The 27,349-nt window shown below is 44.3% G+C and overlaps 1 protein-coding gene across 4 annotated transcripts in view; it reads left to right on the forward strand.

The window, feature by feature from the left end:
* The window catches only part of SOX5 (SRY-box transcription factor 5), a 729,285-nt gene that overhangs the window by 79,948 nt on the left and 621,988 nt on the right, over positions 1-27,349 (forward strand). The window contains exon 1 of one of the 4 annotated variants that reach the window (XM_060279173.1): positions 23,267-26,982. The exons of the other annotated variants lie outside the window; for them this stretch is intronic. The gene's annotated coding sequence lies outside the window, so the exon portion shown is untranslated. Of the gene's footprint in view, positions 1-23,266; positions 26,983-27,349 lie in introns of those variants that run through there. 4 annotated transcript variants of the gene reach the window in all.

A 27,349-nucleotide genomic window follows, 5' to 3' on the forward strand; every position in this document is an offset into this window, starting at 1 on the left:
TCATATTTTCTGGTCTGTGCTATTGATTTGCATATTATAGGTCATCATGGCTCAATAACGATTCATCTATACTTTTGATATGAAAATAGGCTGTTCCTCACGACGCAAGTCAATGCACTAATTTATTTTTACTCCCCTGTTTGAAGTTATATTATGCTGGCTTTGCCATCAAGATGCATTTATTCAACGACAATATGAAAGCATACGGTTCAGAAATGTGCCGATGTCTTCCAGTTCAAGGCAAGGTTTTAAATGAGGGGAAGGTATTGCAGGGGGGACAATTGCAGATTAACAAGGAGCACCTTTACTGAAATGCACGGTGCATTTGGGGAGAGCTTGACAGATGGAATTGCTATGTGTATCAAGTCAGAATAGCCCTGGTGGATCTGGCTGAATACCCATTTAATTCAGCATTCTGTTCTCACAGTGGACAATGAGGAGTTAGATCCATGGGTAGCCCACAAAGCAAAGCCTCTGATCAACAGCACTCGCCCCATTTGTGATTCCCAGCCACTGATATTCAAAAAAAATACTCTACTTCTGCAGTGGAGGTAGAAGATACCCATCAGGGCTAGCAGTCATCAATACCCTTATCCTCCATGAATTTGTCTTATTTTAGGGACGTGGGTGGCGCTGTGGTCTAAACCACTGAGCCTCTTGGGCTTGCTGATCAGAAGGTTGGTGGTTCAAATCCCCGCGACGGGGTGAGCTCCTGTTGCTCTGTCCCAGCTCCTGCCAACATAGCGGTTTGAAAGCACGCCAGTGCAAGTAGATAAATAGGTACTGCTGTGGTGGGAAGGTAAACGGCATTTCCGTGCGCTCTGGTTTCCATCACAGTGTTCCGTTGCACCAGAAGCGGTTTAGTTATGCTGGCCACATGACTCAGAAAGCTGTCTGTGGACAAACGCCGGCTCCCTCGGCCTGAAAGCGAGATGAGCGCAGCAACCCCATAGTCACCTTTGACTGGACTTAACCGTCCAGGGGTCCTTTACCTTTACCTTTAGTCTATTTGTCTTTTAAAGCCATCCAAGTTGCTGGCCATCATCACTCACCTCTTCTGGGGAGAATGCCATAGTTTGCTATGTGAACCATAGAATTATAGAGATGGAAGGGACCCTGAGGACCCAATACACGAATATTCAACTGTCCCATGTGGAGATCGAACCTATGACCTTTGTGTTATCAACACCACGCTCTAACCAACTCAGTTCCGTATTCACCTCCAGCTCTGATTTTGGCTGAGTTTAATGGCAACTCTGTAGACTTGCAACCAAAGAGCATTCTTGAGAGATTGTAATGCTATTGTTAAAGTCTTAAAACTAAGCAGGCCTCAAGCCAGCCGGTTCCCACTCCGGAGCTCCTTGTAAACCATCCCTGAGTTTTTTCATGGAAGGACAGGATGCCTGTGGCAGTGACTAAACAAATATAAAACTTCTTGCTCTGTAGTCCCGCTACTGTGCTACATTAACAGCTACATTCCACCCCATAGATGGCTCTTGTGTTTAAACTCTCGGTTCTTCAAAGGGAGAAGCTGCTAGACAAATGAGGGAGAGATGTTACACATTCTCGGGGTTAATCCAGCTCCTCCCATCATCATGTTCCAGTTCTGCCAGTTGTGAGAGCACATCTCCCTAACAAAAGAGTCTGTTGCACTGAAATCTGCTTCCTGTTAACATTTGGTTACATCAACATTCTCTGTTCAGATTATCAGCAGTTCAGACAGAGCATAAATGGGTTGCATCAAAACCCATTAAACCAGACATCTTCTTACATGGGCAGTTGTAGAGGATTTAAAATGTTTCACAGGCATTTTCTTAGTAATCATGACAACAACTCTGTAAGGTCAGGACGGTCCACCTATATTCAATTTCTACCCCACTCTTTTTGGTTTTTTAACCCCGATTTTCTTCTTGTATTTATTTATTTTTTGTATTTTATTTTTGCATTTTCAATTTTACATACAATAAGCAAAATAAAAATAAATAAACACAATAAAAACATGAAGTCCCCTTTGCCTTCCTCGCCCTTTTTGTGGATCCTCATATAAATGATTTTCCCTCTGCATCTCTTCCGTAACTCTGTTGTTATGAATCCTTTGCCAGTTCATGGTTACTACAAGTTTTCTGTCAAGCCTACCAAAGAATGTAATTATTTGCAATAATTTTTCAAATAAATTATGAACTTTCCCCATTCTTTATTAAAATCTTCCTCTTCCTGGTTTCTAAGTTTTGCCATTTCAGCATAGTTCATCAATTTTATCTGCCATTCTTCCTTGGTTGGAACTGTGCCTTCTTTCCACCTCTAGGCTTGCAGAATCTGGGCAGTCGTGGTCGCATACATAAATAGTTTCATCTGATCCTTCGGGATCTCCGCACCTATAATTCCTAAAAGAAAAACTTCTGGTTTCTTAGTAATTTTCAGCATCCCACCCTGCAATTCATTATATATCATTTCCCAGAAATCTTTTATCACCTAATCATGACCCCCACATATGATAAAATGTGCCCTCATTCTCTTTCCATTTCCAGCATGTTTTTAGACTTCGATATGTAGATCTTCGCTTATTTACTAGGAGGCAAATACCAACGGCACATCATTTTCACATCATTTTCTTTCAAAGTGTAACATGCTGTAAATTTTGAACCTGTTGCCCATGACCTCTCCCAAGCTGCTAATTCAATATTATAACCAAAGTCCTTCGCCCAGTGAATCATTTCTACCCTTTTCTTTATCAGTTGTGATCTCAGGACAGGTCACAACTCAAATACAATAGAAGTCACATGAAAATAAAAAATTAAATTAAAGATCAGATGAATAAAGATTCTGACAATCTTTTTTTTTAACAAATGCAGCAATGCACCAGGCAGAGCAATGTTTTATCAACAACCCCCCCCCCCCATGAGAAAGCATAGAGAAAAGGATGTTTCATCAACTGGTGCTGCAAACTGGAAGCTGCATTCAGGCAAAGTGAATTACATTTGTGCACTGCTACCCTAAATACAGCCCAGCCTTCAAATTCCTCCTCCCTCTTCTCTTGAAGTGGGCCAAACCCTGCTGCAGGCTTGTACTAAGAGCCCTGCTAGAGAGCTGTATTTAACCTTGTAAATGAATCCGTTTTCATACCGGTTTATTTGTTGGTCCTGCACCAAATCATTTCCCCTAAACAGAGAACTCAAGTGATCGATTGAGAACCAGGATTAGAACCCGGGGTGCCAACGTGAATAAAATATTGGGCGGAGGTAAGCCCCCGCCCCATATAGTTGATCACAAGGTGAGGCACATATACACCATTTGAATGACAGTGTCCTTCAACTTTGAGGGGTGGGCCCCGTCAATTATTTTATTTTTTGGGGGGGGGCAGGGTGAAGAGATCTTAGTCCTAGGAACTGGTTCCTATGATTAGAACCCAAATGGGGCAGCTGAGAAATATACCCAGGTGAACCCCAATAAGTACTGATACAGAAATGCAAATACAAATATTTCAAACTACAAGAAAGAAAATTCCACCAAAACATTAGGAAGAACTTCCTGACAGTAAGAGCTGTTCGGCAGTGGAATTTGCTACCAAGGAGTGTGGTGGAGTCTCCTTCTTTGGAGGTCTTTAAGCAGAGGCTTGACAGGCATATGTCAAGAATGCTTTGATGGTGTTTCCTGCTCGGCAGGGGGTTGGACTGGATGGCCCTTGTGGTCTCTTCCAACTCTACGATTCTATGATTCTATGATTCTACGATTCTAAGTGGTTCGCAGGAGCCATGTAAAGAAAACCAGAGAACTGAAGCTGGGGCTGAACAGTCTTGCTTGAGACTAATTTGCCTAAGAATTTTTTTCAGAAAACCCACATCACTGGGGTGGGGGTGGGGCGGAGCTTCTGGCATTATTCTCTAGTTTTGGGCTTCCCAGAAGGATTTTCCTTGTCGTTGCAGAAAGCAGGTTGCTGTATTGCTTCGCTCATTACTCCAATCCAGCAGGACTATCCTTTTGGAGTGAGGTTCCCTTTCTTTCCTTCCACCGTGCCATACATCCAAAGATCATCTCAAACTTCATTTGGCTTCCCGTTAGCATAGAGCTTGCTTATCAGCCTGAAAAGGCGTCTGTCTGATCTTATCCCTCTGCACCCCCTCCCCCTTTTATATATTTTTTGGCATGCATTCACTTTTAAGATCTTCCCTTTCTTATGTAAAAAAGGCAATTAGAGCCGTATCTGTTTATTTTAAACAAAATGGCTGTTAATTAGCGTGATCAAAAACTCTGCCATTGTACACTATGGGCTTCGCTTTGTAGTCTCACTAAATTGCGTACGGTTTGGTGCCGCCTGACATGATAGCAACACAAAGTCTGGGCTCCCCACCCCCCTTACTTAATGAACAAACAGATTTATGGGGCTTTGTTATGTTCCGTTTCAGATCTGTAGGTTCTGAATGCATTATTTAGGGTTCTGGGTTATTGTTTCTTAATGACTAATGTCATGTTTTTACTTATCAAGAGTGATTTAACTTGCTGAAGAAGTGCCTCGTCTTTCTTTTCCTTGCAAGACTTCTCTTTCATTTTGATGGCTTAATTGAATCAACGACTAAAAAGTCATCTTTCCATTATTAGATTTAGGTAGAAAGCTACCACCTGTTCAGCTGACCACTGCGCTGTGTCCATAGAAGCCAACTCCTAGGGGCTGAGGTCCCTTCACACAAAATATTTGAGGGAGGCGGGCCCCTCAGTGTTGATGGGCACTGCCATTCAAATGGTGTGTGTGCACCATGTTTTGTGATCAATAATGCATGGTGGAGCTTACCTGGGCCCCCTCAATATTTTATTCAAGTTGGCACCCATGGCTGTGCCATCAATGTCAACTGAGTGTGGTTGGACGTTAGCAGATTATTACAACCCTATTCAGATGTGATACCAAAACATCCTTCCCATCCTCATCGTTCCGCCCTTGCACATGGTGATTAGAATTTTCTGGTCCTGGTTTGATGGCAAGCCACAGTTTACTGGTTTGCTGAAACCCAGGAAACTATGCTTTTGCGGAAACCAGAATCAAGCTGTGATGGAAGCTCTAGGCTAATCATGCCAAACCATGGTTTTAGCAGGGTTATGCCAAAATGTACATCAACTTATAGGGAAAGGCTGTTTCATTTTCTAGTCCAGTTACAACCCCACCTACATACAGTGGTCCCTCGACTTACGAAGTACTCGACTTACGAAATTTCGAGTTACGAATGGAAAAAACTGGCCGCACGGTTTTTTTACATCCGAAAGGAAAACCGTTGTGGTTTAGATGGGTTTTTTTTGACTTACGAATTTTAGATGCGGTTTACTCGACTTACAAATTTTTCCGTTTCCAATGCATTCCTATGGGAAACTGCTTTTTCGACTTACAAACTTTTCGACCTACAAATGTGCATTCGGAACAGATTAAATTCGTAAGACGAGGGACTGCTGTACCATGTGCCTCATACAGTTATAGTAATCAGATTTAACTGGTTTGCACCAAGGTCTTTGAAGGAACAATTGTTTCCATTTGAACCTGCCTCCTGCCATTAAGATTTTTGGAGGTGACTCTGCCCTGTTTCTCAGGATGGATTAGTGGTTACATTGGACAGGGCCTTGTTAATAGTGGTGCCCAGATTCTGTCACTCAAGAGTAGGGGTCGGCAACCTAAGGCCCGTGGGCCACAAGCGGCCCATGGGGGTGTTTAACTGGCCCATGGACCCCCGCTGCACACTCAGGGACCCCCGCCTGCTTGGTTGGCTCCCTTGCGCCACGCTAAATTGGCATGGAGCAGAGCAAGGACTGCCTTCCGCGATGCTGGCCAGCTTCCCACTGGCTGCAGGAATGCACATGCCTCCTCCGCACTGGAAGGATCACCGGAAATAGTGTTTGGGGCTGCATGCGTGCATGAGCATGCACTTTGGCCCACCGCGGTGTCTGCGGGACTGTGAACTGTTCCAAGCCACAAAAACTTTGCTGACCCCTGCTCAAGAGGCACCATATGACTCCACCCTCCCTGTTTAGCAATGCCTTGTAAAGAATGACTTATTTAAACAGGCTTTAAATAGTTGCTTTCCCCTCTAGATTGGATGACTCCTATTATTACGAGGTGATTTGTAATAGCATTGGCTTGTTTTGCAAACAGAATTCTCCCAATATGTACATTGTTGTCACTAATATATTCGTTTTAATGCACCATTTCACCTTATATGCCTTTTTGTAAACATTGGTTGGTTGGAGAACTGCAGTACAAAATTTGGGTATGCTAGAATTTCAAAGAAAGCCTGTGTTTTGGTTCACATAGAGAGAATTTGATAGATTTGCCTCCAAATATAAACTGAATGAAAAATTTCCTACACCCCTAAGAAAGATAGGATAGATGATAGATAGATAGATAGATAGATAGATAGATAGATAAGACAAACAGTCCGACAGAGCTTCTAAAGGAGTATGCCAGCAGGGGAAAGGATGTTCTTATGCTTGTATCCTGCATAAATAAAGGTTCTTCTTGTTCCTTGGGTCATGTGTAGCAATCAATGTATCCACAGGGGGTCTGGACTTGACAAGTATCATTGATCTGTTACTGCACAGTCACCAACTGACCTGGGGTGGGAGGAAATGGCCTGCCTTGTTCCTGTGCTTTTAGCTGCAGCTTGCAATGCAGAAATCTACAGGTGAATCTTTTTTGTAGGACAGAGATAAACATCACCTGCCGACGTCAGCTCACCAAGCTTCTGGTAAGAGCACAGCTGCAGCAGCTAATTGGAAAGTTGGCAACCAAATGCAAGGGCAGCCTCAGCTGAAAAATCAAGTTTAGGACCTGATAAGCAGTAACTGTAGCCTTTAGCCGTGTATCAAAAAGAAAAGACTAATAGGCATAGCTGTCAAGCATCTCTGGTGAGCAAATGCTTCCGTTAAGGCCAGCTTTCGGTGTAGTTTGCTAAAGCACTTGGAAACCTTTGCACAATATTTTTCTCCTTAAGTGGTGACTATAGCTGGTCATCGTTTTTGAACAAGAAAATCTGGTATTGGGGGAAGACTCTCTGTCTGGCTTGTCCAAAGGAGGATCCTTTCTCATCAGGCTTCAGAACTGCAAACTGTTTTGATGTTGCTTTTACACTGTTTTATTGGATGCATTTAAAATTTGTTTTTGTCGTGAATGAAACTGATTCTAGGGAGGCGTTTAGATGCCTCAAACAAACAAACTCGCAAGGTGATTGGGGTGACTGGGGGTGGGGGTGGGTTTAGTGGTTTGTTTCATTCTCGTTCTTGTTTTTATTATGCATTTCTTGCATTTTTATGTTGTGAACCTCCCTGAGATCTACAGGTGAAGGGCGGTATCATCATCATCATCATCATCATCATCTTATTAAAATTGACCTGGGGAATCCTTTGCATAATGGGAGCAACTAGTTCTAGGCTTTGGGATATCACCACAAAGCAACTCTGGGAGTTCAGTTATGACAAATTTGAGGGGTCCTTATGATGTTTCAAAGCACTTAATCTGGCAGGAATATTGATCCTTATACTGTACTTGCAAATCACTCTGTCCCTTAAAAATTACCTATTTTAGATCTTCTAGAGTATTTCTTTGGAAGGTGTCATTATTGCTATTGGGATAGATTTGAGAAATGCCACCTCTCTGTTTTTTTGACAGTCACTTTGTTGGTTTTAAGTAGGGCACAGCAGCCTGAAATTTAACACATAAAGCAACGCTGCATCGATTGGATCCCAGTGTTCAGATGTTAGCAAATTAGGCTGCTCACTCCTCAGACTGTTGCAATGCCAGGTTAATTTCTGGGCCAGTCCACGTAGATGCTGATTCAATAAACCCTGGGCCTGCTTTCTTTGCATCAGGGAAGCCTTTGAGAGGCCACAGCAGAAGTTATGAAGCAATCAATTTTCCACGCTCTTTTTTTTGAGGTGGCCTCGCAGCAAATCTCAGACATATTTTATAAATAAATGGGGCCCTTAACTCTTAAACTGCCAATCCTTCCGCCAGCTTGACAGCTGTTGTATACTCAGGGAGATGGCAGTGGGACGGAGTGAGTTATGGGGCTGAAGAGGCTGGGATATGTCAAGTGACGCCGATTGTTTAAATAAGCATGTCAGGTTTTCAAAGGCTCCTTTAAAAACTCTTGCTTTATTGCGCTTGCCACACTTTGCTCCTGTTTTAACCATTGTTAAATCCATTGCATCTTTGTTTTCCCCAAATGTCCAACATTTTATGCATGGTCCCTACTGCCTATTACTATAAAGGAAATGTGACTAACCTTGGAAGTTCCTTGGACTTCCAATCCCACTGGCCCCATCCAGCCTGGCCAGTGATCAGGAATGCTGGGAGTTGCAGTCCAGCAAGGTTTGGCCTACAGCAGAGTGTGGCGTGCTATAGTCCTGCCCACCACAAGAAACACTTGGCGGCTCATGGCCACCAAATAACAACAACAACAACAATGACAACATATTATTTGTACCCCGCCCATCTGGCTGGGTTTCCCAGCCATTCTGGGAGGCTTCCAGGAAAAAATTAAAATACATTAAAATGTCACACATCAAAAACTTCATTGAACAGGGCTGCCTTTGATGTCTTCTAAATGTCAGGTAGTTATTTATTTTTTTGACATCTGATGGGAGGGCGTTCCACAGGGCGGGCACCACTACCGAGACGGCCCTCTGCCTGGTTCCCTGTAGCTTTGCTTCTCGCAGTGAGGGATCCGCCAGAAGGCCCTTGTGTCCGGGCAGAACAATGGGGAGGAGACACTCCTTCAGGTATACTGTACAAATGTACAGATGAACTTTCTCCAGTGATAATGTTGGTAGTTGGACATGATATGAAGGGACAACTTAGTCTATGGTGTTCTGTCTGTAAAAGTTCATTCATATGTGGCCATCATGACTTGATATGAGACCTGTCTCCTTTCACGGGCATTGATTGCCCCTCTCTTTTAAGCTTCAGGTAAACTGCTGAGACCTTTTGATTTTGCTGAGCTCTTTGTGTGGGTTAAATTTCTGTCTCCTCATTTAAATTCCCATTTGTCTTACGCTCTGCTCTCGGTTTTTTAATATAAGTACAGTCGTACCTTGAATCCCGAACGCCTTGTGAGTCAAAAGTTTTGGCTCCCGAACGCTGCAAACCCAGAAGTGAGTGTTCCGGTTTGTGAACGTTCTTTGGAACCTGAACATTCAACATGGCTTCCGTGGCTTCCAATCAGAAGCCACGCCTTGGTTTCTGAACATATTGGAAGTCGAGCGGATTTCCGGAACAGATTCCATTCGACTTCCAAGGTACCACTGTAATGCGAGTTGTTTGAACTGTTTGGATATCGCAGAAATGGAAGGGGATCGTTGCACATTAGGGGTCATTTACTTCAGTCACTCTTAATGCCAGATCAGCAATGCAGGCTCCTGCCTAATCCTGGCTACTCAATCAGGCGAATGGCCCACATAGTCCAGGATCCTCTTTGCACAGTGGCCAGCTAGATGCCCATGGAAAACCCTCAAGCAGAACCTGAGCCCAAAGAGCACTCTCCTCTCCCATGGTTTCCAGCAAATGCTCTCCATAAGCATTACTGTGGTGGCAGAGCAGAGTCATCATAGCTAGCAGCCATTGACAGCCTGCTCTTTCCTGAACCGGTCCAATCCTCTTTTAAAGCCACCCAAGTTGGTGACCGTCACTGCCACCAACCTGGCACCAAGTGGGGAAGCCATCGTTCCTTTGGAAGATGAGCAGAATTGTTCTCAGCCCGGAGGGGGGTTACTTTGGGGAGGAATGCCCCAGTGGGCTATAGGATGGGGCAACCTGGTTGTCTATAGCAAGGTGAGCAGAATTGTTCCTGGGTACCTCAAGCAATAGAAAGAGCAGTTTGAAAGAGGCAAGCTTGAAGTCAAGGCAAGGTTGGAAACAAATTGTTCTGCAGCCTAATCCTCTTTTACCAAGGGCTTCTCCTTTGAGCTACCCATACACCCCTAGTTGGCTGTATCATCAAGAGCATCTTGTAACAGTGGAAGATTTAACCCGGAAACCTCCCCCCGCCGCCGCCCCGCTTTCTGTGTCCACTGCTTTATTTTCTCTTTTGTCACTTTCTACATGAAGACACTGTTGCAAGCTTTTGTTTATGGGGGCGCAACATATTTTGAAAGCTGCGAAGTACAGTGACGAAGAAGGAAGAAGAAGAAGGGGGGGGGAACCCTGATCGTATTCAATTGGACATGCTTTCAGCAGATTTGTTAAGGATTTGCCCGGCACATTTGTAGCGTTTAGTTGCCATGGCGATGACCTCGGTGGCAAGAGGGAACAGCCTTTAGGTTGGACCACAGATTTTCCTTTCCTTTCCATTTAATTTGATTTGACTGCAAAATGTCACTTCCATTGCATTGATTAAGCTTCAGCTCTGCCACCAGCCCAGTTACGAAGGTCAAAGGGCAAATTGGAAGCTGTTGGTGTGCCCACCGTCTCCCCCGCCCTTCATTTCTGACATCAATACAGATGAGAGTTGCCGATGGAGAGAGGAAGATGTGAATAATTACCTGTATTCTTTTTTTAAAGCCCAGCCAATGCTGTCCTGCAAGTCCACAGTATGGATGCAAGACAGTTAATAGGGGATGCCTTGGACCATACAGAGGAAGTGTGTGTAAGGGAATATTGTTGAACAGTGGCAGCAAACAGCAGCGAGCACAGGGAGGCTAACTTGAATAAAATATTGGGGCGGCTAAGCCCCACCCCACCCCACATAATCACATTTGAATTGTAATGCCCATCAACTTTCTGGGAGCCCAACCCCCTCAAATATCTTATTGGGGGAGGCTGAAACCCCCTTGGCTGCTGGGTGGTAAGCAGAGCTATTGAGGGGCGTGGCTTGGGGAGAGGGGCGTGGCTTGGGGAGCAGCCGGGAGAGACTGATTTAAGCCAAAAGCTTGATGGAACAAAGCAAGTATCTGTTGTAAGTGACAGAGTTCCTCTTGCTGATAGTGTTGCCAGGGCACCCCCAAAATTATTGAGCTTTCTAGACAATGCCAAAAAAACCTGCCGCCTTCTGGAAATCGCCACACCCACCCACCCAGACATCACTTCCGCTTTTGAAATCCCGGAAAAATCAGGAGCCATGGCAGCCCTACACTTTCAGTATCTGTGTTGTGTATGTGCTTGCTTAGCTTCCCCCACCATTATCACCTTGCAAAAGTCAAAATAACAATGGAATCCATGTCTCAGCCCTTATATCCAGAAGCTGATCTTTCATTTCATTTTTTTACAGGACAGTTAGCTCTTTATCACAGTTCATCCACAGGGAGTATAATGACCGGCCACCAACATTTACTAAGACTGGTAGTGCAGACTCAGTGATAGGAATTTTGTTTCTAAACAGTCTGCTTTCTACTTCTTTGGGCATTTCCTGTTTGCCTGTTATATAATCAAAGGGATGCAGTGTTCTCATTAATTGGGCAGGAAAGAACTGAAATGGGAGACTGAGGGGGAGACTGAGGTCTCAATGGGTTAAATAACTTCAGCAGGACTTCTTAAAACAAAGCATTACACTTTTGCATCCCGCAGCCTGGTTATTTACTTGCAATTCCCTTCATACTTGAATACTATCGTTCCTCCCAGTGGGAATATAGAACAGCTGGCAGTTTGTGGCACAACAACAGTTAAAAACACACAATGACACAGTTGGCAGCATATACAAAGTGGCAATGTGTCAGCAAAGAAGGGTTTGTTACATTCCAAGGCTTGGGTGCACCAAAAGGTTTTTTCCTCATGCTTCTAAGAGGCTGACGTGAGGCGCAACCAAACGTTATTTGGGAGGGAGTTCCACAACCAGGGGGCTGCCACCGAGAATGCCTTGTCACACATTGTCGCCCAACGGAAGCTAAAGTGAGCGTAACAAGCAAGGCACCTCCAGAAGATCTTAATAAATGGGTAGGGCAGTATTGCAAAATGTCTTAGATACTTGCAAAGAGCTGGGGTGGATTTGCACCAGCGGCTGAGTTGCCATATAACCCCCTCCCCAAGTTTGGGGGTATGTCATGTGGCAGAGTTTGGTCTGGCTCAACCATGGATAAATTCTGGTGTGATGAGAGAGGGAGAAAAAATCTCTCTCTCTCCACTTTCTCCATGCCATGCATAATTCCATAAGCTTCTGTCTGGTCGCCTCTTGCTCACCTTTTCGCTACACTAAAAAGCCCCGAATGCTGTAACCTTTTCTCTTAGGGGAACTGTGGGGGAAGTTTGACAACAATATCCTAGATACGCAGTTGCGCGTACGAAAGAAGAACCCTACCTTGTGCTTTTCTCCAGCAAAGTGCTTCATTTGTGCCCTATTTAATCTCTTAGAGCCCTATTTAATTTTTAAATAAGGTGTGTGTTTTAGTGCCATATTTAATAGCTTCCATCTGTGAAGAAGACAAGATAACTGCATCGCTAGGAGAATGTGCACAAACGTTCGTATTAGGATAACATGCCGGTTGTTTAGAACAAGACAAACATTTTAATTTTCTCTCTCTCTCCTTTCCTTTGCCTAAGTGACAAAAAACAAGGAGGATTTCATGCCGCTTTGACTTCATGCCCCAAACACATTTGGTGATGCATGAGCTCCTCCTCAGCGTGACTTGTAATGGGCTCGACTCAACTTAATGTGAGCTCGATTTGACTCGGGTGTGAATTAACCCATTATAACATTGGAAGCAATTCGAGGTAAGCCTGGGAAAACTCCCCAGCCTGCCAGTTCAGACCCTCCAAGTGTCCCTATTTTTCAGGGACAGTCCCAGATTTACAGAAGCCGTCCCGGTTTATGATTTGATCCAGAAATGTCCCACTTTTCCTTAGGATGTCCCTATTTTCAACAGAGAAATGTTGGAGTTATCTGACTCCCGAACCAAGGAGATAAAAGTAACTATATAACTATATAGAAGACACCTAAAGGCAGCCCTGTATAGGGAAGCTATTTAATGTTTGATGTTATATTATGTTTTTATATACAGTCATACCTCATGTTGCGTCCGCTTCAGGTTACGTGTTTTCGTGTTGTGTCCCACGGCAACCTGGAAGTACTGGAATGGGTTACTTCCAGGTTTCGCTGCTCTTGCATGTGCAGAAGCGCTAAATCGCACCCCGCGCATGCGCAGACGCGCCGCTTCAGCTTGCGTCAGTTCCGTGTTACGGACGGGCCTGCAGAATGGATCCCGTCCATAACACGAGGTTCCACTGTATGTTAGAAGCTGCCCAGAGTTGCTAGGGCAACCCAATCAGATGGGTGGGGTATAAATAATAAAATGACAATGATGATGGAATAGGATGTCCCTATTTTCATCAGAGAAATATTGGAGGGTATGCCAGTATGGAGTTGTACCCTGTCACAAATCTATCTAAAGGTTCTTCACAGGATAGAGGTGCATAAAATTTTGCATGGTGTGAGAAGGTGAGGAGAATGTCATTGTACTTGAGTCCTGCTTGCAGGCAGCCATCCATCAGGTTTGTCTTGCTGGACTAGGTGGGCCATTGGCCTAATCCCACAAGGCTGTCTTATGTCCTTAAGTGTTGACTATATGTGATCCACAGCTGTTGATGGGGTGGTGATTGATGGGACAGGACCAAATCCAGGTTCTGAGGTAGCAACCCTAGCAATATTGTTCAACGACTGAATCGGCAAGACCTTTGCCCTCTACAAGCCATAGAGTAATACATGCTCTTGCAGTGTAGATATGTGCTTTACCTGCTGGCAGAATATATTAAATTCCCTTCTAATACACTCATGATCTAACGCTGCGGTGGTGTTCCTTAATATCTGCTACTCCGATAAATAATGAAGAAGCAGGCACTTCGGTTGTTGCTGATTCACGAAAGGGTTTACCCAGTAAGCAAACGGCATGCAAGGAAAATTAAATTTAAAATGCATTTAATCGGCAGATCCCTACATCACAAACATATGATAACCATATGGTTCTCAGCCAGACATTTGTTGCTTTCCTTGTTTAATACACTAGATGGATGTTCCAGATAACATGCTGCCAGGCTAGCATTAATTCTGCCGGAGAAGAGGAACTAAAATGATTAGCCTGTCTTTCTGGTATGTTTATAAGCTATCTGGCTACTTTCTCCACTCCTTATTTTGACTCTGCCTTGCCCACTGAATTCCCATCATCCCAGGCTTCACATAAAACTGTCTTGCAATTAAACTGGCTGATAGCGAGCCCTGGAGACACTACGCAATGCCGCAGTAAATAGATAAGATGTATTGTTCCATATATTTGTGCAAGAGAGAAAGACAGCTTCATCACTTTAAGCAGAACACTAATCGGGTTAGGCCAGAGAGGAATGGCTTCACTTTATTTCCACCCACCCACCCACCTTCCATTTTGCCTGTGAAGCTATTTGTAGGTTTGTAATATTGGAGCTGCTTTTGCCTTTGAGACTCTTGCAAAACATTTACCCTTAGATGTAGTACCAGGCAACAACAAATTTATCCCGACAATCCCCAGGAAACAGAGAAGTATGCTAGCCAGGGACAGTAGGGGGACCTGAAACCTCCCCAGTTTTTTCTGTAGGTATGCGACCTTGCCACAAGCGTAGGGTCCTGCCTTGAGAAGGGTTAGAGTGGATGACCTCAGAGGTTCCCTCCAACCCTCAAATCCTATTATTCTAGGACCTGGTTGAATTGTACATTTCCCCCATTTTTGTGCTATTACTTATTTATTAAAACAACAACAGCACAGTTGTATATTAAGAGTTTTTTAATTATTATTTTCTAGAAGTCCCCCCCCCCCAGCTGTCCAATCAGTGGGGGAAACGCGCCTAGATCACAGCATTTCTCCTGTTCAGATCACATGGGATGTTGGGTGTCTAATTTTGGCATCCGATGAAATGCGGGCATGTTTGAAGTAGGGTTGTTTCAATGGTAATACTGGTACCCATGTGCACTGGGTTGGGGACCCCTGCTTTAGTGATCCGTTTTCAGTTTTTTTCTGTTTAAAATTGTTTTCATGTATATCTTCTCTCGGTGAACTGCACTTAGATTTCTCTTCAATGAAAAGTGACAAAAATAATAGTAAACTAAATAGTAATTAAGTGAAATTCATAGTAAATTTGTGGGTTTCTCCCGAGGGGCAACGTAATGATGGGGGAAGTTTAAAGAGACTCTCAATAAAAGTAGTGTAATTCTTTAGACTGGAGAGAATTCTGCCAACTTGCTAGCAAAACCTTTACCTCTTCTTTATTTTTTCTACTCTTTGCTTTTTCCATCACTGTCCTCTTTTTTAATTTTTTTTTAAAGCTACACTTTACAGAGGCAAATGTCAAACATTTGGGTGTCGTAGACCTGAGCGCTCTTAGACACAATTCATGTTTTATTGTTGAATGCGGTTATAATAATACCTTGTAGGCCCATAAAATGCTTTTATGTTCAAATCACTTTACAAACATTATCTTATTAATAGCTAACAATTATATCTTTAGTGGTTTGAAACTGCGGTGTGGAGAACTGCCAATTGAGAAACCTGATATTAGCTTGAGACACTTTAAAGTGATTAACATGATTCTCAGTAGACAATTACATTGTCCTCTTCTGCAAGCGGGAAGTGGTTTGTACATCCCAGGACTGGTGGGCTGCGATGGACCAGTCTTGGAGGGTAATCTCTGCAAACTCCCAGCATTTTTGAAGCATCATGGGTGGGCTGGAGGGGGGCACATATCCCCAAAGTTTCACTCCATGGGAAATGCAACCCATATTTTCAAATCCCATTCCTCACCAGCGCAGGGCTGGTCTGCCCATGAAGCAAGATGAGACAACTGCCTCGGGTGACAGCGTTCACCTGGGCAGCAGATTCCATTTTGGCCCCCACCAATATATTTCCTCACTGATCTGTGTAAGTGTGGGTGCTGTGCTTTGAGGCGCAGTAGCAGAGCAACTGCTTTGTATGTAAAAGGTCCCAGGTTCAATCCCCAGGATTTCCAGTTAGGGCTGGGGAGTGACCCCCTGCCTGAAACTCCGGAGATATCCTGCTAGTCACAGTAGCCAGTACAGAGCTTCCAGGAACGTGGGTCACCAGAGCGCCGGGAAAGAGTCAGACTCAGAAACTGAGCTAAGCGAAAGAGGGACCGACTCTGCAGATGAGAGCTGGCTGACAGTGTTGAGAAAGGGCAGTTTGACCCCTTCCTGAGGAAGACACTGTCAGCTCTAAAGAAGAGGGGGAGTTGGAAGGCAGCCAGATCATTGCTAGGCAATCAGCAGATAAGCAAAGGACTGAGACTCTGTCAAGTGAAAATGGGGAGGGGGAAGGTCAGCCTCTCAGTCCCCATGCTAGGAGACTGGATAAGATCAGAGGGCAATGGAAGGGCAAGAGGGGAAAGGCAGGAATTTGGTGTCCTTCCTGCTGTGGAAGGGGCAAAGATTCAGACTGACCAACTGTCGTCAATGCGAGCAGGTGAGAAGCCATGCTCTGGATGTGTTTTGTTGTAAATAAATGTACATAACACTTCTGGAGGGTCATTACTTCTTATCGGGGCTTGCTTGCCCGCCAGCCAGGGATCATTACAAGAGCTAGATGGACCACCGAGTCTGACTTGGTATAAGGCAGCTTCCTATGCCCCTTTGCGTGTCAAATTCCAGGCATGTGTTTTCCCATATTGCCCTTCAGCAAAAGAAGAGGGGCAAAGCGCTTATCTCTGGAAGCAAGTGTGCCAGGGGCTGATACGGGTGCCTTTCCCCAGCATGCCCACACCGGCTTGTGGTCCTAACTCTCTTTTCTGCTCCTTTAATTGTGGCAGCCATTTTGTGTTATGCCAAGCCCCCATGGCAGCCATTTTGCGCAATGTTATGCCCCATGGTGTCCGTTGCGGCACCACAGCACACTTTCTCAAAATTCCAAATGCGCCTGCTAGTGATCCTTGATATAACATTAAAAGTACACATCACACATGCACACAATGACCCTGTCACACACACACCCCATTCCTCTCGCCAGAGACTCTTCCACCTCCAGAGCCAATGGCAGTTCGGGTAGAGATATGATAGTTAAGCGCCATTTAGCTGCACAGGTCTTCTCTTTTCCATGGTATTCTTCCATGGTGCAATCACCTCCCAAGGGGCCTTTGTAACTCTGGGTGGTGACAGAAGCCGGTATCTTCGCCATCATTTGCACTCGGCCAACACACCACTCGATCCATCTGACTGGCCAAAGCTCCCTGGGGAACCAGCTTGCAGAGTTGTGTGGAAATCTGGAGAGAAGAGCAAGTTGATAATACTTTACTGAGGGAATCTGAACAAAACAACATATTAGGTTAGGAGAAAGGAGGAAAGGAGTTTTGTTTTTCTTCGTTCAGGCCTTGTTCATAGGAGGAGGCTATTCAACCGCTAAATATGCAGAGTAAAACTCCCTTAGAACTACACAGCCAATCAGAATTTAAGTAATTCCAGGAAGTATCATGGCAATCTGTTTGCTAAGCAACACCTAACACAGAGAATAGAATTAACCCCTAGGTTACTAACTGAATGATCTCTGCTGTTATACTTCCAACACATTACCAGAGGAAGAGGAGACATATTGCGGTGCCGCTTTCAGCTGCAGCTGTGTGACTCCTGTGACAGCAAGTTCTGGCCTTTTGTGATTATGGCAATCTCGATACAAAGGCATTCTGAAATTTGGGCTGCCTTCTGCGTTTGCCGGCTGAAGACAAAAATCCACAAACAAGGCCATCAAGAAGACAAGGTTAATTCTAGTCTTCCTCTTTCTGAGCGCATGGCATCTTCAAAGACTAACGCGGTCCTTCAGTGGTGTCAGATGGAGTATAAATGAAGTATGACTTCTGTGTTGCTGTGGCTGACCTGGAAATGGAATGTCAAACACCATATAATCAGCGCTCGTTGCACAAGCGACAGAGACCAAGTGAGAGTCCTAGTTTTCTGTTTGTGTCAATTTTTGGATGGCTTAATTTTCCATCTTGTCTAATTTTCCCAGAGAGCAATAATACAGTGGCTGTCAAATTAGAGGTTGCAGACTCCTCAACTCTGTGTCAGGAGGGAAAATAACATATTGGTTGTTATTACTGTTAAGTGTGATAAAAAGTGTGTGTGGGGGGCATTTAGTTTCTAATACTCTTACATTGGCCTGAAGAGCGCCTTCCGAGAATATCATTTAACTCATTATCAACTGATTTTGAAAAATCATTTTGGACATGATGTCTGACATCGCACCTGCCCTGCAGACCCTGTTCCCTAAAAGATCAACTTGCTCCAATGCAAAATTGATTGTGGTGAGCAGGAGTTCAGCAGCTCCCTCCTGTGATCGTGTGGCACGGGAATTAATGATGCGCTGAAATTTCACCACATGGCAAGGGAGGCTGTTTTCAAACTATCATTGACCTAACCAACCTCGGGGAAAGAACAAAACAAAAATGAATGCATTAAAAGAGCCACATGTGAGATTGTAGCCTGTGATCTCCTCTGAAGGCCCTTCAGTCTGAGCAAACGCAGCGCAGAAATCCTTGATACGGGCAGAGCAGAATGGGGCACACCTGTCCGTTTTGGGCTTGCTACATTTTTTCACATCTGTAAGTCCATTCTATCACATCTCTGCATACATTAAAATATTATCTGGAGCTTATGCTGATGCATGAAAGAAGTATTGGGCTAAGAAAGGACTGGAAGGAATAGGAGGCTAATTAGGCCCATTGCTCCCTCCAACAGAATTTAAACAAACTAAACTTAATTTACTGGTAGATCAAAACCCTCCCCCCCCCAATCTTCGGGATGTCTCTTTAAAAAAGGTATCATCTGTCACATGTTTATATCAGCAAGAGGTGACAATGGACTTGTAGAAGGGTAAAAGAGTATTGGGAAATGATCCATAATGAATTGAAAAAAATGTTATGTATGCTACTACTGTGTCCCGTCTTTTGTTAGCCCTAAAATGGGGCTAACCAAAAAAGAATGGCAACTTAAGTTGACAAAATATGCACAATTTGCAGACTTAACATATAGAATAAGTGAACAAGAAGAACATACGTTTAAAGAAGATTGGAAAACGTTTATTGAATATATGGGAAATAATTGTGTACAGCCGACAATGCTGGCAGTATTACCGGTAAGATAAATTCAACAGTGTAAATGAGTTTTGATGGATACAATAATGGAATACTGAATGGTATAGTTTTTGTAAAATATGCAGGGATTCATGATATGTAAAATGAAGGATGTAAAATGAGTACTTTAAATTGTAAAATGGAAAATTCTATAAACAATTTTATATAAAAAATTAGAGAGAGAGAGAGAGAGAGAGAGAGAGAGAGAGAGAGAGAGTGCAAGAGATGCCGAATACTTTATGCAGATAAAATGCAGGTACATTAACCTGACAAGAACACACATTCTCTTAAGGATGAGATGTTCCACTCTGCCCAGACTCTTAGGACATAATTAAATAGTGTTATTTATAGTAAGCAAATAGTTCAGACATGGGAAGAGAAAACTTACCCTAAGAGGGTGAAGGAGGCCAGGGTCTGCAAGGTCAAAACATATATAACCTATAGCTTGCCATTTGACTACTTGAAAACTTTGTGGGGCTTTCTGCCGCCTTAGGGGAAAGTGGCTTCCATCAACTTTGGCTGGTTGCTCAGCTGAATTCCTATCTGGTCAGGCATAGCCTAACTTCTGTTGTCTATGTTCTGGCAGACATGCCCACTAATTTCAGGGGGTCTACTCAGGATACGACTAGCATTGAATGTAACCATGTGTGTACATGTATGTGTGTGCCCGCTATTTGATATTGGAGGTGACAATCTGGGCTATTTATTAGGGCGGAGGTGGAAATACCCTGAACCTCCAAGTTTTGAAAATGATATATCTCTTGGAGAGCCATTTCAGGATGGCCAATATTATTCTTCACCCTGAAACTTTCTTCTCATCCCTGTGGGAGGAGAATAAAGGCTGCAGGCTATCTGGAAAAGCTTCCTCTCTCCATAAGAGAGGGAGAGAGCACTTTGAAAACTTTTATGTGAAGGGGGAAAAACCAGCCACTCCCCAACATTTTGGGCTGCATCTCCACACCCCTTTTGGTGCCATTTAGATGCAAAATAATTTGACAAAATGTTTTCAATATTGTCAGCCACCACTATATTTAGGTAAGATACAGTAAAAAATACAGATAGTATTTTTTATTGCATTTGTTAGAACAGCTATATATAAACATAAAAGGTAAAGGTAAAGGGGCCCCTAACCATCAGGTCCAGTCGTGTCCGACTCTGGGGTTGCGGCGCTCATCTCGCTCTATAGGCCGAGGGAGCCAGCGTTTGTCTACAGACAGCTTCCGGGTCATGTGGCCAGCATGACAAAGCCGCTTCTGGCGAACCAGAGCAGCGCACGGAAACGCCGTTTACCTTCCCGCCCTATTTATCTACTTGCAATTTGATGTGCTTTCGAACTGCTAGGTGGGCAGGAGCTGGGACCGAGCAACAGGAGCTCACCCCGTTGCAGGGATTCGAACCGCCAACCTTCTGATCAGCAAGCCCTAGACTCTGTGGTTTAACCCACAGCACCACCTGGGGTTAAAACAAGACATTAATACAAAATAGTGCAGTCAGCATTATAATGTCACAAACTTGTTTTTATCTGTAAGCTGCCTTGAGTCCCATCAGGGGAAAAGGCGAGGTATAAATAAATATATGATAATAATGATAATAACCTATCCAGACATGGACATGTAATATTGACAAGTAATTTTAATACACAATTTTACAATAATATGCATACTTTTTAAGATTTTCAAATTGTTAAATTCTGCTTGATCTTTTGATCTTACATTTCATTTTATCACTATTTTTTTAAAATTGTTTTGTTATATTGCTTTATGCAACCCTTCTAGAGATGTCAGGATATAAATCCTGTTAAGTACATAAAATAAATATTCACCCAAGCAGGAAAAATAATAATACCAGGGATAGATAATCAGCTGAAACAAAACCTCGAATCAACCATCCCATCCCGTCAAATGCCTGGGAGGAGAGGTAGGACTTAAACTGGTGTTGAAAAGATGACAAAGTTGGTGTTTTATGAGGCTCACTGTGCAGCGTATTCCACAGATGGGGGACGCTACTGAAAAGACCCTGTCCTTTGTCACCACTCTTCAAAACTCTCTCAGAGGAGCCACTTTCCCCTAAGAGAGCCAGTGTGGTGTAGTGGTTAGGAGCGGTAGACTCGTAATCTGGGAAGCCGGGTTCGTGTCTCTGCTCCTCCACATGCAGCTGCTGGGTGACCTTGGGCTAGTCACACTTCTTTAAAGTCTCTCAGCCCCACCCACCTCACAGGGTGTTTGATGTGGGGAAGGAAGGGAAAGGAGAATGTTAGCCGCTTTGAGACTCCTTCGGGTAGTGATAAAGCGGGATATCAAATCCAAACTCTTCTTCCTTTTCTTCTTCTTCTTCTTCTTCTTCTTCTTCTTCTTCTTCTTCTTCTTCTTCTTCTTCTTCTTCTTCTTCTTCTTCTTCTTCTTCTTCATCTGGAGCCGCTCCCCAGATGCTGATGTAAGGGATGGGCAGGAGAGGTGTCCCATCAAGTATTGGAAAACCCGGTTACATGCCAAATATTTGGAACATCAAAAATTCCAGCATCGGCCATGCACTTCATATCAGCCACCCACATCTGGACTATGCATGCAAAAGAAACGTGCTTCTGATGTTCACGCCGTGTGTGTCTAGTTCAAACTAAAGAGAGTTTAATATTTAAAATCTGTCTTCGAAATATCCTGGATGTTCAGACTAGTCGTAGTTAATGTTCTGCTATTAAATATTCAGTTTTACCAAGACCTTTTAATGCACAAGCAGTTTTCCTTCCTCCTTCCTTTCTTTTTTAATCATGTCATACGCACAAAGAAGATGCGTTTGAAGAGACCACAAATACATTGCAGCGACTTGCATTTTTGTTGTTGTTGAAAAGCTGCTAAATGTTTTTTTCCCTGCTGATGCCCTTGTGAAGTTGTCACTCTATGACTGAAGCTGTTCTATGGCTGCAAAGCCAGCCCCCCCTCCCTTTTATTTGCAGAAATTGATGAGCATTTTTTGCAGAAACGTCTCCACCTCCAACGTTAGGCTGAAGTCTTGTTCATGAAACCCAAAACTTTTAACGCCTTTCAGACATCATGTGTATCATAGGTGCCAACTATGCAGGGTGCCTACCCACAAATTTTAATTGAAGGGGTTGCCCCCCTCCCCAATTCCACTTGGCAGCAGGCACATGCCAAGGGACACACATCCCATTCATTGCACATGTTTTGGGACTTGATGCTGGGTTTTCTCTCTGAAAACACTATAAAAAATATCTTCCTACCCCCGTTAGTGTTTAACCACTGATATATTAGTGCTGGGAAAGCTAACAATTACCAGGAGATTTTCTTTTCTCTCCCCCCCCCAACCTTATTAAAGAAATTGCATTAAAGATGAATGAGCATTTATTTGGAATAATTATGTTTTAAGGTAGGTAAGATTAAAAGATATTGAATGGAATATCGACTGTTTGGTAGGAATAGGAATAATGAGATTCCCGTTGCCTAATCTTACGATAATTGGGTTATTACTATGCAAATTAAGGTATTACCTTTAAAAAAGAAGGTAAAGGGGAGGCTAGAGACAGCCATTTATCTCTCTATCCTTAAAGCTACGCTGCCACTTGTCTTTAGGTTGGAGATCCTTTTTAAAAGCAATGTGGCAATATATAGTTCATCATCATCATTAGTTTGTTTTATATATTTGTAGGCTCTTCCGGAATCTTTTAGGGATAATTGACCCAACACCTAACCTTACGATCTCCAACACCACCCCCGTAAGACGAGCCCTGTTAGATCACATCAGAGACTTAACTCAGAGGTTGCCATTGCAGTGCCCATGAGCACAAGTTGTGCCCACCTAAATAATAATAATAATAATAATAATAATAATAATAATAATAATACAGTGGTACCTTGGGTTAAGAACTTAATTCGTTCTGGAGGTCCGTTCTTAACCTGAAACTGTTCTTAACCTGAGGTACCACTTTAGCTAATGGGGCCTCCCGTTGCCGCTGCACAATTTCTGTTCTCATTCTGAAGCAAAGTTCTTAACCCGAGGTACTATTTCTGGGTTAGCGGAGTCTGTAACCTGAAGCGTCTGTAACCCGAGGTACCACTGTAATTTATTATTTATACCCAACCCCTCTGGCTGGGTTTCCTATCATATGTGCGAGCTGCTAGGGGCTGGGGAATTTCCCCCCCCCATTCTTTGAGGGGGCTGGGTGCCCTCAATGTTCAGGGGGTGTTGGGCAACACTCCTTGGCTCCTGTGACGTCACATGCACAATGTCAGGACATCATGTTGTGCCCCCTTGAGAAGATGATCCCTCTGCCCCCTGTGGCCCCCAGGAAAGGTCTCAGAATATGTACATCCCACCCAAAACGCACACTGCATGAGAAACTGTTCAGTTGCTGTTTGCACTGGCTCAGCCTCTCCTACATTAAACATACCAACCTCAGGCATGCCCATGTTCCACTAGATCTCAGGACTGGATGCGCACCATCCTGCTGAGAAAAACTTTTATTCTTCTGTCAGGGAGTGCGGTCATATGTCAACGCCATTTTGTGGCCCTCTCTTTTTCTCTGCTCTTTTAAATGCAGCGGCCATTTTGTGTTATGCCACGAGCCCACCTCAGCCATTTTGTGGATGGAACCCAAAGCACGTACTCAGTACTCCAAATGTGCCTGCCGAGTCAGAAACATTGGCGACTCCTATATAGCAAGGCATCCTGTTTCCCATAGTGGCTACCAATTGCCTCAGGGAAGCCCACCAGAAGGCAGGGCCAGATCAAGGGTGCAGACCCTCCAAATGTCCCTGCCAATTGGAATTGCCACAGGACCAGATGCTCTTTGTCATGAAGGGGAAGCTTCCATCGGTTTCAGTGGGCAGTAGTCTTCTATAGCAAATAGCAGCTCCAGGGGTGAGAAGGTTGATCTGGAACAGGCATCCCCAAACTTCGGCCCTCCAGATGTTTTGGGACTACAATTCCCATCTTCCCCGACCATAGCTGCCAAGTTATCCCTTTTTTTAAGGGCTTTTCCATTATGCTGAATAGGCTTCCTCGCGAGAAAAGGGAAAACTTGGCAGCTATGTCCCCGACCACTGGTCCTGTTAGCTAGGGATCATGGGAGTTGTAGGCCAAAACATCTGGAGGGCCGCAGTTTGGGGATGCCTGATCTGGAACATGGAGCAGTAGAGGAAAGTGCTAAAAGTCCCTCCCCCGACACGTAGGTCCCGATCCTGATGGGCAGTTCAAAAGTGATGTGCTTTTTCCACATGGAGTTTGGTTAAAAGTACGGGCGCCACACACATCTTTTGCTGCAAGCATTCATGCATCAATACATTTTGCATGAGAGAGAGAGAGAGAGAGAGAGAGAGAGAGAGAGAGAGAGAGAGAGCGTGCACAAGTAGAACTGGCTTGCTGAAATAGGGAAAGCAGCCAAAATTAAGAAATTGGATTGCAAATTAGATTAGAAGGGCAACAACTAGTTTTTTGGAAATGGGAAATGTTTTGTTTTTACAAGACTTGAAAGCACAGCAAAAGGGCTTTTGAAACAATACAAGGCTTTTGAAACAGAAGCTTTTCTTATATCTATTTTTTTAAAAAACCAAGGTGGGCTTGGTGGCCCACCCTCCACAGTAGGGTGGAGAGCACTGTAAGCTGGCTTGGTGGCGACATGCATTCAACAAGCTCTCTGCGATGTTCTGTAAGTGCTGCCTCCCACATTGTACTCAGCTGGAAACAGCCGCGTGGAAGCCAATCCATTGGCACATCATGGGGTGATTCTGAATGCTCCAAGTGCTAAAAATAACTTCTGTCAACTATGCCACCCCCCACCCCTTTCAGTTTCTTTCTGAGCTATATATCCACCCTCACTGCCCAATTGTCTCTCCCTGCTGACCTCCACCCTTTGGCCAGGAAGCTGGCATGCAGATGGATTGCGCAGCGCATGACGTTGATTGCTCCCCAGTCACTTGGAAACCGAACAGCATTGCGGTGGGAGGGCGGGTGAACTTGCCACCTGGAAAACACTCAGGCGCTCAGCCTTCCCTGGCATGAGGTCAAAGGACGTGGGTATTAGCTCACGACCCTGCATTTCCCCTGGGGAGAGACTGCATTATACTTGCCGAGAGGCTGGGGTCAGCTGTTAAAAACTGATTTTTAAGTAGCTCCGCATCTTTGCCCGTATGCAGATGCTGTTTTAAGTGGGAGTAATTTGGACATTTAATCAAACGCGCTCACGCACAATTCAGTGCCGCAGAACCGGGCGAAGCTCTTATTATAGATTCACCGCGCTGTATTTCCATGTGTATTCAAGGATAATAATACTCGGATACATTTCAAAGGGAAAAGAGATCTGCAAAGGTAGAGATTTAGAAGAACGTAAGCCTGTGTAAATGAAACTCTGTTGTTTAATTATGGTGGCTGGCTGTGAATGCAGCCATGGGGTGCAAAACTCCCAGGTTTCAGTCTGTTTATTTGGGTGCCTTTTAAAGACACAGGAGGGCTTGGGCTGGTTTCGAGGGTGGGGGAAATTGAGGTGGAAAACGATGGCAGTCAATGCCTATCTGGGACACACATGGTTCTCTGTATGTGAAGAATCTGGACCAAAGGCATTTTGCTGCCCGATGCCAAAGACAAAATGGCACCCTGGCCCCACTATCCCACATACAGAAGCCCTGGAGATGAGTCTGTGCCCTTTGCTGCACCTGAAGTCAGGCTGCCTGATCTTGCAGGGTTATTACATTTGCAGAGGAATCCTTGGTCTGATTTGGTATAAGAAACCAGCCTTCTAGGATCCCATGGTAAGCATGAAGCTACCATAATATAATAGAGGAGACCAGCATCTTCTCAAACGTCAGTATGGGGAAAGGTTGTAGCTCGGGGAAGGCATGTAACAGTTTCTAGGGACAAAAGCATCGGAGGGCTATTTTGCCCCCATGTCTTGCCCGTAGACGTCCCATAGGCATCTAATTAGAGATGGGTTGCTAGACTGGATAGGCCTTTGGCCTCATCCAGCAAGACTCTTTGCTCGTTGCTGGTATAAGCCTGTTTCCCCTTCTGTGTCATGCGGTTTCATGGCTGATGATTTTTTTTCTCTGAATTCGGAATATAAGCAGACAAAACGCTCAAAGCAAAACTTTCAGAAACCAGGCTATTTTGCATACTTTCCACCCCCAGACCATCCCTTGCCGCAGGAGCATTCAGTCTATGTGTGCATCCAAGCCTCTAAACCTTGATTTCAATCTGAAGTTTTGGGTACATGCATATAGATACCGATGGCCCTTAAGGCAACTTTGTCCCAGGCAAACCATGGGCAACCCTCGATCCCCACAGGTTTTCTGCTTTTTGTTTTTTGGGTGGTGCAAGGGGGGCTATTCTCTATTATGCAAGGAACTCCCCCTGGCCAGATCATTCCCAGGAACAGCACGTTTTATGCATGCATTGGACCAGGCACTCCCAAACTTCGGCCCTCCAGATGTTTTGGCCTACAAATCCCATGATCCCTAGCTAACAGGACCAGTGGTCGGGGAAGATGGGAATTGTAGTCCAAAACATCTGGAGGGCCGAAGTTTGGGGATGCCTGCATTGGACCAACTTTGAAAACAGGGAGAGTGATCACACTATCATACCTTACGATGGTGGTGTCTGGTGCCTTTGGGGACCAGTAGGGGGACCAGTAGGGCAGAAGGCAGGGAGACTAACAGTGGGTGGAACCAGAGACAGGTGGAGCCAGTTAATTCTATTTTTTTTCCTCTTCCTTCCACACCCTGTTGAGTTCTACAAGGGCAACACATGAGGAAGGCTGTTGGAAGTAAGAAGACAAGCAGCTGGGGGTTGGCAGACTGAGGTTGGGACGGGGGACGGTGCATCCTCTTCACCCTAATGGACCAGCCTCCAGTACCTTACATGGCTGTTGCAAGGTTTACTGTAGTAGGGAGCGTTTCGACTACTTGAAATGTACGAGACAAATAGTGAGTAATTTACTCCAGGCTAAATTGTGCCTTGCTGAGATTACAAGTGTTTTCCCCCTCCCTCTCCCCTCCCTCTCCTCCTTCTCCTCCTCTCTCCGTGTATATTTATATGGTGCATTGTATAATTATTGGACCCTATCTTGCAACATGTTGAGGGAAGCTTTTGAAGATATAATCTTAGTTTGAGCTCAGTGGCTTTAGTGAGATGTGGGCATGCGGCCCTCCCTATCTGGTGCTTTTTCATGCATAACAATGGAATGCTCTGCGGCGACTCAGCGTCTTTAGATAATACCCACCTACATGAAATCCTGAAGGCTGGTACACTGTTTTAAAAAGGTCATAACAAGAAAACTCGGTCTTGCAGCAG

The sequence above is a fragment of the Zootoca vivipara genome, chromosome 10 (genome assembly GCF_963506605.1).
Source record: "Zootoca vivipara chromosome 10, rZooViv1.1, whole genome shotgun sequence".
Classification (NCBI taxonomy): domain Eukaryota; kingdom Metazoa; phylum Chordata; class Lepidosauria; order Squamata; family Lacertidae; genus Zootoca; species Zootoca vivipara.